Genomic DNA, 13,534 nt, shown 5'->3' on the forward strand with positions numbered 1-13,534 from the left:
TAGCTCTTACACTTAAATTCACCCATAATTCTTATCTATGCTTAGCCACGTGGCTTGGTACCTTTTCTCAGTTCTGCCTTGACATCTTGCTTCTTCTGTGTCTGACCAGTGACTCCTGACTCAGCCTTCCTCTTCCCACAATCCTCCTTGTCTGCTTATCCCGCCTATACTTCCTGCCTGGCTACTGGCCAATCAGCATTTTATTTATCAACCAATCAGAGCAACACATATTCACAGCATACAGAATGACACCCTCCACCGTGAGGGAATATTCATGGGTCCAATCTTGGAAAATCTCATGTGGATAATTATAAATGGAAGTTTCTATCCCACCAACAACTCCCAAATACCCAGAAGCCACTTCCCAAATAATTGACTCAGAGGCTTAATATTAATTATAAACACTTGGTTGGTAGCTCAGGCTTATTACTAACAAGCTCTTACCCTTAAATTAACCCATAATTCTTATCTCTCTTTAGCCACTTGGTTTGGTACCTTTTCTCAGTGTGGCATTCTCATCTTGCTTTCTCTGTGTTCAACTGGCGACTCCTTACTCTGCCCTTCCTTGTCCCAGAAGTCTCCTAGTCTGGTCACCCTGCCTATACTTTCTTCCTAGCAACTGGCCAATCAGCATTTTATTAAACAAATTTGAGTGACAAATCTTTACAGTGTATAAGAGCATTGTCTTATAGCATTTCCCCCTTTTTTGTATAATTAAAAAGGAAGGTTTTAACCTTAATGTAGTAAAACAAAAACAGTTATTAAGTAAGAATTACAGTAACAATATCAATCCATTTGCATTAGACAAAATTAGAGAAAATACTTAATTATCTATCTTATCTTGGTGAGTCTAGATAAAGTTTTGTATCTAATTTATGTTCTATTATAACTAAGGAAAATTATAACTATTTAGTCTTCAACTCCATCAAAGACCCCAGAAGAATGTAATGTTACCTATGACAGGAACATCAGGTTGCCTGGATAGTCACCCAAAGTTCCTCTGTAACATTGGGGCACCCATTTTTGGCCTACAGGCCTAGCATATCTGACACACTTATCTGTGAAGCAGGATTTTTGTAGGACTGTCCCACCTTGTCTTGGCAAAGTTCTGCAGTCACTTTCTTTTGTGTCCTGCTTGTCCAATTTGTACAGCATATTGTCAGCAGTTGAGGCAAGGGCACTTTCTTTGCCCACATGACTAGCTTTTGCCATAAAGAAAACAAACTCCATATGGTGTTTCTTCAATGTTCATCATCCTCTTTGAAGTAATTGGTGCTGCCAGGAGCAGATGTGTCTCACTGTCGAGAAAAGTCTACTTTCTTAAAACATTTTAAATGCCATATTCTGTAGGTCTTTGAAGTGTTTGAAGTTTGCCTATCTACCTGAAATATATCTCTGTATGACCTTGAAAACATACCTAACATGTCTATAAGTTTTATAGATAACTATTAATCTGTATTTCTTAATTATTTATTACATTTTCACATGAGCTGCATAAACATAATATCCTAAACAAGAGTAAAAACATGCATACGGTATAACAAAATTAAGTTTAAATTTGTATCAATAAACTAAAATCCATACTGATGTAAAATATGTAAGATTAACAGTTGTTTTTTGGATTAAAGTAGATTTAATAATCTACCCTTTCCCCCCATCTTTTCTATATCATATCCCCCTTTCTTCTTTTAGAAAGAGATTAACTATGACCAATAACAATTTGTAACCAAACCCCCTAAACAAAGACAAACATACATAATCCATTTTTTGCGAATGTGGGCATAGTTTTCTAGTCTACTTCCTACTGAAGGAGGGGCACTGGTAATCTTTGGGGGACCCTGTGAAAATTTAGGAATATGGTCAAGTCCTGACTGGAGTATTCTATGAGGCTGGATCATCTCAGCCAGTAGCCTTGAATCCTTTCTGGATGCAGAACTCAGAGAAAACTGCAACAGAAGAGCTCTGAAACATTGGATCATCTAGACCATCTGCTCCCATTGGAGATTTTCCAGGGGGGTCTTCCTTGATCAAATCTGATTTTTCTGAACACAGAATGAATCCACAGCCTCTCATTTCCTGTGGAAATAAAAGCATAACCTCTTCTCTAAAGCAACATATCTTTTGACTTAAATTTTGAAGTCAAGGCATTTTCAAAATATATAGGTTGGATTAATCCAGCAATATTTATATCAAATGTCTTTTAGCAGCTGTTTCTCCCTCCTCACATGTCAAACAATTCAAAGACAACACAATAACATACAGTATCCAAACTCTCTCTATATTTTCCATCTTTATGTGGCTTTTTTATATTGCTTTACTTCATTTTTAAGTACTTTATTATTTTAAAACTATATATTTATATTTTATGACTGTCTATACCTTCTCTTTACTCTCCCAAGCCTACATATATTTTTAGACACACTGTAACCTGCTTAGAGGGTTGTGTGTGTGTGTGTGTGTGTGTGTGTGTGTGTGTGTGTGTGTATGTGTGTGTATGTGTTTTTTCATCTGTCACTGCATATCTCTATCTTTTTCTGACCACATGAGCATTTAAGCTGCTAAGCAGGCATGGCTAGGACTAAAGCTATGGCTTTGGTGGCTGGCTATACCTCAATACTTGGTTCCTTGGCAGAGTGTCATGGCAGAGGAACATTTACCACCAGGTCTGAAAGACACATTTACCTCTCCAACTCTGAGTAGTTTTTGGGTCCACGCTGCCATGAGTAGTGTGCCACCTGATGCTCATAAATCCCATTTAAGAGTTTGGTAGCAGGGCCTCTTAAAAGAGTCACTTGGTTTTTGCCACTAATGCTGAGTCAGAAAGCCATCTCTTAAAGGAGCCGCACCTCTGCTCGCTGCCAGCAAACAGAGCCTACCAGAGAAAAGATGGTTACCAATAAGTTGCATTTGACTCCATTTTTGTGTGTTTAGAATCCCTTTTTAAAGCTTTCTCAGGTTTTATGTGGAAATTCTTATTTATTTATTTAATTACACTCATGATATTAATTGCATTTGTGGTATTCATTGATTACATTTGCAGTATTCATTCAATAACTATATTTATGATATTCATTAATTACATTAATTATATTGATTTATTACATTCATGATATTATGTCCTGATACTACTGTCCATTTGTGGGGCTTTTCCATCACACAAAACAGAGATTCTGTACTTAGGAAATCATTGTTCTATATTCCTTTCTCCTCCATCTTGAGATAACATCTAATCTTTCTGTCTCTATGAATTTTTATATTCTATATATTTCATGTAATACAATTCTATAGCATTTGTCCTTTATTGAATGTAAAAACATTTTATGTACAACTGCAGGAGAAATAATACACAGATAGCTTGAACATAAAAACGGGTTATAATTCAAAAGTCCAGGGTTATTTGAAACAGGAAACTATTTTCTCTGTAGAAAATAGTAAAAATTGCCACCGGGCAGTGGTGGTGCAAGTTTTTAAGCACTCGGGAGGCAGAGGCAGGCAGATCTCTGTGAGTTCAAGGCCAGCCTGGGCTACCAAGTGAGTTCCAGGAAAGGCGCAAAGCTACACAGAGAAACCCTGCCTCAACCCCCCCCAAAATAAATTAATTAAAAAAAAAAGAAAATAGTAAAAATGATAACATTTCCCAATAAGCCCTTTTAAGCCAAATAATAGCTGAGTTATACATATAAATATTGATGAAACCTATCTTCATCTGTTCAGAGAGCTATATTTTACTTATGTTATGTAAGTGAAATTTCTATTCATCTTCCCCTTCACTGTTTGATTCATGGCAGACATTTTTCTATAGGCTAATCCATAATCTAAAAAGATTTTAGCCTCCCCTCCTGAAAGTACAGCCAGCATTTTCTTTCATCGGCTTGATACGGTACAAATTCTTATCCTAATAGTGAAATGTTTCACTAAAGCTTGGCCAGTGATTGGGCAAAACCAAAACTTATTATAAGCCACAGTCATCCTAGGGTCCCCCCTGCTAGGTAGCCTCCCTGGATCTATGGGTTGCAGTCTGATTGTCCTTTGCCTTAGATCTAGTATCCTTATGTGGAAATTTCTGCCCCACATTGGGCACCACTGTAAACAGAAGTTTCTGTCCCACCAGCAACTCCCAAATACCCAGCAGCTGCGTCCCAGATAGTTGACTTAGAGACTTAATACTACTTATAAATGCTCAACCAGTAGCTTAGACTTATTACTAGCTAGCTCTTACACTTAAATTAACCCATAATTCCTATCTATGTTTAGGTACATGACTTGGTACCTTTTTTCAGTGCAGGATTCTCATCTTGCCTCCTCTGCATCTGGATGGCAACTCCTGTCTCCACCCTTCCTCTTCCCAGAATTCTCCTAGTCTGGTCACTCCATCTATAACTTCCTGCCTGGCCACTGGCCAAACAGTGTTTTATTAAGCCAATTTGAATGACAAATCTTTACAGTGTACAAGATCATTATCCCACAGCAGATAATCACAACTGCTATGATTTAAAATGGCAATGGTCATACTATGCATGGAGGACAGTGTTCTGCAACACTGAGCATGATACTTGGGAGTAAGAGGAAGGAGACTGTAGCATTTGAGGTCATCCTAGGCCATAGAATGCGACCCCCTGTTAAACAAGTAAGAATATGGAGGGCATATTAGTTTTATCATTGTTGTAATGGAATGCCTGCTATAAACAACATAATGGGAAGATTTCTTTTAGTTCAGAACTTTAGAGAGCTCAGTACCTGGTTGCTTGGAAGCTCATCATGGTATCAATAGCCCATGGAAGAGGAGGAGGCTGCTGATCACCTCATGGCACACAGGAACCAGAGTAGGGAAATGATCTAGGACCAGGACCAAGTAGAACTTTCAAAGGCATACATTCTTATTCTTACCTCTTTCCAGCTAATTCCCACCTCCTAAATGTAACAGACTCCCAGAACTTAGCATAACTGACTCCATGACGGAAGTTCCATTCAGGCTGTAAAACTCAGCATGTAGAGAGAGCCACCAGCCAAAATGAAAACAAGAACCCAATTCTTCAAATTCCATAGTTCTAAGAAAGTCTCTAAATGTATTAATCTTGCTTTTTGACTCTATAATTGTGTGTGTGTGCGTGTGTGTGTGTGCACTTAAAAGCTCACTCTGAGAAAGGCTTGGTGCTACATTGGGATTGCAAACACCAGTGTAGTTACCAGCTGGCTAGTACAGACTTTTTGTTGACATAAACCCATTTCTTAGCAGCCTTCTGTGGTGGATACCCCACAACATTTCTGGAGGACCCAGTGAGATTCCCAGAGACCAGGCCTGGAGACACTAGGGGTCTCAGAATCCCTCAGAGCAGAAAAATGTGTGGTGGTCAAGGAGCTCCTAGGGGGGTGCACAACCTGAGATGTTCCAGGCACCCTATAATTGTTCAACTAACCAATTCAGATACCTCCATCTAGATTAAATAATATCCAATGACCCTGGAAACAAAAAGGAAAATTTCAGTCCATATTGCTTGCCTTATAGTCAACACACCTGGACCAGGTTTCCTCAAGGATTTAAAGACACGAAATACTGATTCCCTGCCCCTGTACCTCCTCCTGAGTCTTTGGTGTGAACACAGAGTCATGGTCCAACCCCCACCATGAGGTTATGGAACAGCAACCCATACTCTATCTTGACCTTTGCTCACTGATGCCCACTTTAAGTGTCTGGTTGTATTGGGGGTTTATCTTTTGAGATAGGAATACAGAGTTTATCATTCTATGCATGCCCTATGGGTGGGTCCCTACTTGCCAGGAATAAGTGAATTTTCATTGCAAAAGTCAGGGATGTGAGACTGAGACTTCTTGAAATATTCCTTTAAGAAGACTTTGTCCTTTGGGAAACAGGGAGAGCCCAGGAAATCAAACTCTATGCCACAGAAAGGACCCTAGGGATAGATTTAAATCTCCCCTTGAGGTTCCCAGACCTTTGGGTCCTAACAAAGATCTCTAACCCATGCCAAAGCCCCAACCAACTCTCCCCTCCGATGCACTTGACATTCCCAGGCCAGAGTTCCACCTCCCATTGTTCAGGAAGCGGAGGTATCCCCATCCCTGTTTTCCACTCTTAGTCAATCATTGTCAACCAGAAATCAGCCAGGATTTCTGGTTGTTCTTAGACCTGTGACCCCCATACTCCAAAGGGATAGAAGCTAACTGGACTGTGAGCCCATTGACTAACAAAACTCATTGTAACTGGGCGTGGGGTGGGGACGTTAACCTTAGAGGGACTGGCACTTTCTAATGCCCAAAACCTTTAATCTAGGCACTTCCCCTTATTCTGATGCCTGCTATTCTGCCTTTTGAGTTAACTCATCTGGACAATAGCAGTATTACTGGGTACCTGAGACTGCTTGATGGGCACATACTCATGGGTTGACTAAATGTGCCTCTTTTGATGTTTTCCAAATGGAGAAACCCCTTTTATGTGACACATTCTGCCCCAGGTATATCTATATAATGGTAAGAAGAGATAACACATTTTAATATGGACCATGGACTACACACACACACACACACACACACACACACACACACACACACACACACACACAGAGAGAGAGAGAGACAGAGACAGAGAGCTGTGTCTGTCCTTCTCCCACTCCTGGTTGGACACATTTGCCTTTATGTTGGGAGATAAAACCTTTAAAAACTAAGTGGACAGGTTGATCAGGACCAAGAGATACTAAAACCTTCCATTTCTGAATTAAGACAACAGTTAGATTCCCTTGCAAAAATGGTCCTACAAAATTGGAGAGGTTTAGATTTACTTCTCATGAGATAAGAGGAACTATGTGTGGCTTTGGGGAAAAAAAACCTGTTGTTTCTATGATAATTGATCAGGAGTAATTAAAGGAAATGTTGCCATGGTTGGTAAAAAAAAAAAATCTCAGGAAAGAAAAAGACAAAGACATCAGTCAGATAGTTAGTACCAATCTTGGTTCTCTTGGTGCCCCTGGTTAGCTACTCTATGGTTCTCATTTTGAATGGATTAATAGTGGAATCCCACATCTTAATCTATGTGATCAATTATGCACACCTCTTCAGAGTAGGATGAGTCCATGATTTAACTTATTCTCTAAGACCAGTGGGGAATATAACAGGGCCCCAGACCTTAGTATGACTCCCTCATGGGAGTACCATTCAGGCCGTAAAACTCGGCACATAGATAGTACCACCAGCCAAAATGAAAACTAAAACCTAATCCATCAAAGTCCACAGTTCTGAGACGTCTCTAAATGTACTAACCTCGCTTTTTGACTTCTGGAGTTCTGCTTCTGGCTAACTGTTTTTGTTAACTCTTAAGTATGTCAACCCAGAATGTGTTTTTTGTGTAGAAAAGCTCACCTAGAGAAAGGCTCACTGCTACACTGGGATCCCACACACCCAGTGTAGGTGCTGGCCAGCTAATAAATACTTCCTGTTGGCTTAAACCCATCGTGGTGGTTTGACTAGGAATGGCCCCCATAGGTTCATATATTTTAATGCTTGGTCATTAGGGATTGGCGTTACCTGACAGGAATTAGGAGGTATGGCCTTGTTGGAGGAAGTGTGTCACTTGGGGTGGGTTTTGGGGTTTCAAATGCTTAAGTCAGGCCTAGTGGCTCTCTCCCTGCTGCCTACAGATCTGGATATAGAACTGCCCACTCCTTCTCCAGCACCATGTCTGCCTGGGTGCCACTATTCTTCCTGTTGTGATGACAATGGCCTAAACCTCTGAATCCGTAAGCAAGTTCCAATTAAATGCTTTCCTTTATAAGAGTTACAATGGATATTGTGTCTCTTTATAGCAATAGAACACTGACTAAGACACCCATGTCTGAGCAGTCTTCTCTGGTGAATACCCCACAACCCTGAACTCTTCAGAACCTTCAAAAATATCACCGCCACGAGGGAGATCAGCCATTCAACACATAAAGCTGTAGTAAATGGAGCCTTGTGTGAAGTGCAGGGTGGAGGGTGGAGAACTTTCAGGGTGGGGCCTCACTTTCTTCCCTGGCTGCATTGCTTTCTCTGTACCTTTCTTCCTCCTTACATCACCCCTTGGGAAATGCTGCCTGTCAGAGAGGATGAGAATGCTCACCTGTGTAAACGACCATTTCCTGTCCAGATTGCCCAGTCCCAAATAACCAACTCAGAGGCTGAATATGAATTATAAATACTTGGCCAGTGGCTCAGACTTATTGCTAACTAGTTCTTACATTTTAAGTTAATCCATACTTCTATTTATGCTTTACCATGCAGTGGTACTTTTATTAACATGGCACATTCATCTGAGTCTGGCTGGTGACTCCTTCTCCTTCCTATCATCCTTAGTTTGGTTTGCCTGACCTACACTTCCTGCCTGGCTACTGGCCAATCAACATTTTATTAAACCAATTCAAGTGACAATCTTTACAGTGTACAGAGGATTATTCCACAGCTCACCTGGAGAAGTGCAGTCTCTTATTTATTTATTTATTTATTTATTTATTTATTTATTTATTTATTTATTTAATGCTGAATGCTGTTTATTGAAGGAGGGAAGAGGTCTTAAATACAGGCATACAGCACAATGGGAGAACCCTAGAAGGCAGAAGTTCGCTACCGATGTTTTACAATCTTGCATCTAAGCTGTTAACGTCCATTATGCAGGATACACAGACAAGGAACTTCCCTTAAGCATTCAAGAGGGTGGAACCTGGCAGGGAATTAGCATAGGGAGGATATCAAGGTCAAGGTCAGCAAGCAAGGCAACAGTTACCCAAAACAGGGGCCAGGACCCTACAGGTCCCCCTTTTACTAAAAAATGAGCTTCTGACTTAGGTTGCGTGGGAAGTCAGCAGCTCACCTTACCCATCATGGAGACGCCTGCCCAGGCCACACGGGTGCTCTGTCTTAGGTTGGTGAGCGCCCCCCAGGTATTACCCGTCTCTGAATACTCATTATCATACAGGCTCAATCGTGTGTGAGCTGCAGCATTAACTACTGCCAAAGATCTCAAAGTGGCACTGGGCTTGCAATCTGTGTGTTCGACACAGAAAAGACCAACAGAGGTCCTATCCCACCCATAGCCAGTAGGCTAAAGGCAACTGAGCCATTCCCTTCCTTAACGAGCCTTACTGCAAATTGGAGTCCTTGTAAGATAGTATCCCCAAAGCAAATTGAGTTTATAAATTTATAATTTTCAAAGCAAATCAAAATGTATATAACTATTGAATTAAATTTATCATGCCCAATAGAATGAAAGATTAACTAACTGTGGTAGCTACTTTTGCTGCCAGGGTCCCCACTGTGCTAGCTGTAGTAAGCAATTATGAAATGGTAATCCCAGAAACAGTAGCAGCACTGGCCGCCACTGCTATAACAGCAACAACGGCAGCAGCAATGTCAAATTCTCTTCTGGAGCTTGTGGGCATCCACTGGCATGGATACAACTCCAGGAACACAAACCGCCAAGGCCCATTTTTCTTGATCCCAGGATGACTTAGGCTGGCAGCTCTTCTGGAGAATCCAAATGCATGGCTATAGTTCCTAGGCTTACGTTAATGCTTGCCAAAGCTGGCCATATTGGGCTCTCAATTCCCATTGGCATCAGAAGGGGAGAGTTTTTCATTAAGGCCCAATAGGTCTCTGTCATGTTGGGTTTCAGCAGCAGCCACAGGGCACACACAGCGCTCAGGAATCCAAAAAGGAACCTCATTGTCCTGAGGAAAGACATAAACAGAACCCCGGGCCCACACCAACACCAGATCGGGTCTCCTCCAAGTGCTAGTAGAAAGATCCTTCCATCGCTCCAGAGGGTGATTTGCAACAGGAGACCTCCAGTGCTTATCTGCAGTGGATACTCCAGCAGAATCCACCGATAAAAAATTTAAAATATATAAAACAAGGGAAAGAATAGAATGTGGAGAAGAATGATGAGTCCCCAGTTCCCCCTTTTTTTACTCCAGCAAAATATGTTTGTTTGGCTCCTTTTTAAACAGTTCAAATTTTTCTTTTCTTTTTTCTTTTTTTCATTTTTCACTTTTTCAAATTAATCATTTTATCCACCTTTTTATTACCAGCTTGATACAGTATGTATTCCCATCTTAATTGTGAAATGTTTCATTGAGACTTACTCAGTAATTGAGTAAAACCAAAACTTATTATAAGCCACAGTCATCCTAGGGTCCCCCATGCCATATATATATATATATATATATATATATATATATATATATATATATGGTTCTGTGGGTTGTAGTCTGATTGTTCTTTATTTTATATCTAGAATCCACCTGTGAGTGAGTACATACCATGTTTGTCCTTCTGGGTTTGGGTTACCTCACTCAGGATGATTTTTTCTAGTTCCATCCATTTGCCTGCAAATTTCATGCTTTCATTGTTTTTCTCTGCTGAGTAGTACTCCATTGTGTATATGTACCACATTTTCTTAATCCATTCTTCAGTTGACAGGCATCTAGGTTGTTTCTAGGTTCTGGCTATTACAAATAGTGCTGCTATGAACATAGCTGAGCATGCATCTTTGTGGTATGAATCAGCGTTCCTTGGGTATATGCCCAAGAGTGGTATGGCTGGGTCTTGAGGTAGTTCGACTCCTAATTTTCTGAGAAACCGCCATACTGATTTCTACAGTGGTTGTACAAGCTTGCATTCCCACCAGCAGTGGAGAAGTGTTCCCTTTGCTTCACATCCTCTCCAATATTGTCTGTCATTAGTGTTTTTGATCATAGTCATTCTGACAGGTATAAGATGGTATCTCAGAGTCATTTTGATTTGCATTTCTCTGATGATTAAGGATGTTGAGCATTTCTTTAAATGTCTTTCAGCTATTTGTGATTCTTGTTTTGTGAATTCTCTGTTTAGCTCTTTAGCCCATTTTTTTAATTGGATTGTTTAGTATTTTGATATCTAGTTTCTTGAGTTCTTTATATACTGTGTAGATCAATCCTCTGTCAGATGTGGGGTTGGTGAAGATCTTTTCCCATTCTGTAGACTGTCTTTTTGTCTTATTGACCGTGTCTTTTGCCCTGCAAAAGCTTCTCAGTTTCAAGAGGTCCCATTTATTAATTGTTGTGCTCAGGGTCTGTGCTGTTGGTGTTACATTTAGGAAGTGGTCTCCGGTGCCAATGCGTTCAAGAGTACTTCCTACTTTCTCTTCTATTAAGTTTAGTGTAACTGGATTTATGTTGAGGTCTTTGATATGTACATGGATTAATGTCAGGGTCTTCAATTTGATTCCATTGGTCCATATGTCGGTTTTTTTTTTGTTTTTTTTTGTTTTTTTTTTTTTTTTTTTTTTGGTTTTTCGAGACAGGGTTTCTCTGTGTAGCTTTGCGCCTTTCCTGGAACTCACTTGGTAGTCCAGGCTGGCCTCGAACTCACAGAGATCCGCCTGGCTCTGCCTCCCGAGTGCTGGGATTAAAGGTGTGCGCCACCACCGCCCGGCCATATGTCGGTTTTTATACCAGTACCAAGCTGTTTTTGTTACTATAGCTTTATAGTAGAGCTTGAGGTCAGGGATGGTGATGAAGTACAGTCTCTTAAAGCTTGATGCTTACAACATGGTCCTTGAGTAAAGGTGAACTGTTTTTGTGTGGTTCTTTAAATGGTCTGCTGGGGCTGGAGAAATAGCTCATTGGTTAAAAGCACTTGAAGAGGGCCTGCATCCATTCCCAGCACTCACATGGCAGCTCACAATCATCCATAACTCCAGTTCCAAAGGGTCCAATGCCCTTTTCTGGCCTCTACAAGCACTGTACACACAGTGTACAAATACAGACACACGTAGCTGGAAAGTTTCTCCGGTCCCGCCCAGCCCCATGGTCCCACAGCCACTTATAAAATAATAATTCAGATGCTTAATATTATTTACAAACTGTATGGACTATGGCAGGCTTCTTGCTATAGCTAACTCTTATAGTTATGACTATTAGTAGTTATAACTATAAATAGTTATAGTTATAGTTATACTAGTTATAGTTATAGTTATACTATAAATATCAACCCATAACTATTAATCTATAAGTTGCCACATAGTTGCGGCATTACCAGTCTCCTGGCATCTTGTTCTTTTGATGGCGGCTGGTGTTTCTACCACCTCTCCTTTCTTCTCTCCATATATCTGCTTGGATTTTCCATTTGCCTCTAAGCTACTTTGCTGTAGGCCAATACAGCTTTATTTATCAACCAACCAGAGCAACACATATTCACAGCATACAGAAAGACATCTGCTGTGGGATGGTCTGTATGTCAAATGTGTTGCTGATTGGTCAATGAATAAATCACTGATTGGCAGTGGCCAGGCAGGAAGTATAGGCAGACTAACAGAGAGGAGAATAGAGAGAACAGGAAGCTGGGTGAGAGAGACACTGCCAGCCGCCATCAGGACAAGGAAGATGTAAAGTACCGGTAAGCCACAAGCCACGTGGCAAGGTATAGATTAATAGAAATGGATTAATTTAAGCTGTAAGAACAGTTAGCAAGAAGCCTGCCACGGCTACACAGTTTGAAACCAATATAAGTGTCTGTGTTTACTTGATCGGGTTTGAGCGGCTTGGGACTGGCGGGTGAGAGAGATTTGTCCTGACTGTGGGCCAGGCAGGAAAACTCTAGCTACAGACATCCCACAGTCTTGTATAATATTATAGGGACCAGCCTTAATATTACACATCCCAGGGGCTCAGGAGAGAGAACTATGAACGGCGAGGACGGGAAATAGAATCTCAGCACACAGAGCTCTTAGTCCAGTCATTTATTCTTTCAAATCTTCTTCTTCGTTCTCCCGTACCCTGGGAGTCCCGGTATATATACACTTACCAGCAGTAATCCCTTGGCAGTGCAAAGCCAGGCTTCCAGGGTCAAATGGAGGGGTGATAAGAATCACATAGAGGGGCAGTAATTGTTAATTGTCATTTGCAACCCAAAAGGGAAGTGACTAATGGGGAAATGAATTAACTAAAGGCTAAATTCGGGTAATATCTAAGAAGAAGGGTCTTAAGTGTTCAACTATAATCTTAAACGTGATTGGTAGAAAATGTTATGAATCTATAAGTTGCTAGGTCAATGGGAGAAAATAAAACTGTCTTCTTTTTTCCTGTGGCTCCTATCTGTCCAAGTTATCTGCTGTTTTTCTTCAGGGTGGGGGAAAGTGTGCTTGGTCGCTAGGCCACCTGTGTACAGCTAGATGCCTCTGTTGATAGTTAAAGGGAGATCTGGAACTAGAGGTAAGAGTTGGGAAAGGAGGAAGTTAAGCTTAATTGGCACATCCGCCAGGCCTTCTTAAATGGGTAGTCTGGATGCTTAAGTCTGTTCTTAGAGAGTACAGAGGTATCTGTGATAAGGTACTTTCCTCCATCTGGGGATGGACCTGGCCGGATGCTGCCAATGACGATAATTACAGGGAGGCTTGAACTGGGGTTCTGGCTGTGCACAGCTGTCAGCGCACAAGGTTATCTAAATATTCCTTTAGTAGAGGGGAAATGGTGCCCAATAAATGATGGAAAAGCTGCAATAGCACACAAGAAAC

The sequence above is a fragment of the Peromyscus californicus genome, unplaced genomic scaffold (genome assembly GCF_007827085.1).
Source record: "Peromyscus californicus insignis strain IS unplaced genomic scaffold, ASM782708v3 Scaffold_12__1_contigs__length_115047231, whole genome shotgun sequence".
In the NCBI taxonomy this organism is placed as follows: Eukaryota; Metazoa; Chordata; class Mammalia; order Rodentia; family Cricetidae; genus Peromyscus; species Peromyscus californicus.